The sequence below is a fragment of the Notolepis coatsorum genome, assembly GCF_963971535.1.
Source record: "Notolepis coatsorum genome assembly, chromosome: 14".
NCBI lineage: Eukaryota > Metazoa > Chordata > Actinopteri > Aulopiformes > Paralepididae > Notolepis > Notolepis coatsorum.
This window is the reverse complement of record NC_140178.1, coordinates 62,376,330-62,378,182: the sequence shown is the minus strand read 5'-3', so window position 1 is coordinate 62,378,182 and position 1,853 is coordinate 62,376,330. Positions and strand designations below refer to the sequence as shown.

At 43.8% G+C, this 1,853-nt stretch overlaps 1 long non-coding RNA gene across 1 annotated transcript; it reads right to left on the bottom strand.

The window, feature by feature from the left end:
- Positions 1-226: 226 nt before the first annotated feature.
- LOC311240969 lies at positions 227-1,248 on the bottom strand. Its single transcript, XR_014620508.1, has 4 exons — positions 1,130-1,248; positions 896-1,014; positions 564-776; positions 227-458 (listed from the first exon to the last, which is right to left on the bottom strand). It is a non-coding gene; the product is annotated as an uncharacterized lncRNA (long non-coding RNA).
- Positions 1,249-1,853: the final 605 nt, after the last annotated feature.

Sequence of the window (1,853 nt, the reverse complement as noted above, 5' to 3'; positions counted from 1 at the left end):
GGTATGTTGATTCCAGCCACTGAGCTGTCCCTTACGACTGCTGCAATCTCATCAAGAGTGTTCACCTTGGTCTTTCTGAAACGCTGCTTGAGAAGCCCAAAGAAACTGTCCGGGGAAAACTTTGTGTGGCCTACAATCAGCAGGTGGAGATTGACACGATGGTGAAGACCATGTAGCGCTCGCCACGCTAAGTACCACAACATGTACTTGTTCTTGTTTTGGCCACTGCAGTTGTCACAGTGAAGGTCAACATCTGTCTCCCCAAGACCATGGTCTTTGAAGAAGTGGTGCAGGTAGCTTATGACGGCGTTGCTACCTTTGCTGGACTCCATCCCCTCATCCACCAAATAGTTGACTTGCCGTGGAATCGCCTCACAGCAAACACCGAATATGCTGCACTTGCGTGGAGCCAAGAAGTACATGGGCCCTGGTTGAAGGGGGTCTGATGGGTAGTGCACCTGCAATAAATGAATAAGGATTTTAGAAAGAAAAAAAAGGGAGCAATGCAGTAGTTATAACAATTATAACATGATGTTGTGAAAGAGGGCTTGGTATGTAGTCACCTTTTGAGCGTAGTCGAAACTGTAATGCATTGTCAAGGGCTTGCTTGCCGGTGGCACATGACCACCCAGAGAAAGACCATCACCGATCTCCTTGGCGGCTTTAAGCATGCCCTTGTAGGCAGCCCGCTCTGAGGTTACATGCGCCAGATGTTGTTCCTGCTGCTTCAGCTTTGCAGACTTCTCAGCCTCTGGCAGATTGGCACTTTTGAAAATCTGAAAAAAAAAAGTTAAGTAAATGATGATTAATATTAATAATAATAAACTGTATTTGTATAACACTTTTCATACAGAAGTTGCAGTTCAAAGTTCATAACACTGTGATGTTCACTAACCAGATAATTGTTCTTCTGACACACCCAGCAAAGATCAGACATTGGTTTGATTGCTCTGATATGACTCAGTAATTGCCTCCAGAGGGACTTAAATGTGGACAGGCCCACTGCTCGCTGGTCTGAAAGATTAATAAGAACACATGTTAGCACAATGTCATTCATTTTCAAGCTTTGTTTTTATTTGACAAAGACCTATTTGACCTATTTCTTTGACAAAGATTTGCTTACACCTACCAACTGGCATTGCCTTGGTATATAAACGCCACACAGATGCCTTCGTGACGCAAGATGGTAACAGCTGACCGGTAAAGTTCTTTTGGTGTGCCTGGCGTCCAGGGAGGTGAACAGCATGATCTTCTGCATAATTCAACACAAATTGAACTACTTTTTCGATATCTTCATATTTTATGCAATGCTTGTTGTTGTGTGGTGATCGCTTTTTTGTGCGAAGACACATGCCATTTTCTGACATGTGTTTGCTTATTGCAATCAAGCGATCCTTACCTATTCTTGGGAGAGAAGAGGGGGGGGGGGGGGAGACAGAGAGAGAGATAGTTAGATCATCATCATCACAAGTACCGGTACCTGTCTGTACCACACCCAGTCTACATGATTGTGGAGACAGAGACAGAGAAGTTAGATCATCATCATCATCAATCATCATCATCACAAGTACCGGTACCTGTCTGTACCACACCCAGTCTACATGATTGTGGAGACAGAGAGAGATAGTTAGATCATCATCATCAATCATCATCATCATCACAAGTACCGGTACCTGTCTGTACCACACCCAGTCTACATGATTGTGGAGACAGAGAGAGATAGTTAGATCATCATCATCAATCATCATCATCATCACAAGTACCGGTACCTGTCTGTACCACACCCAGTCTACATGATTGTGGAGACAGAGAGAGATAGTTAGATCATCATCATCAATCATCATCATCATCAC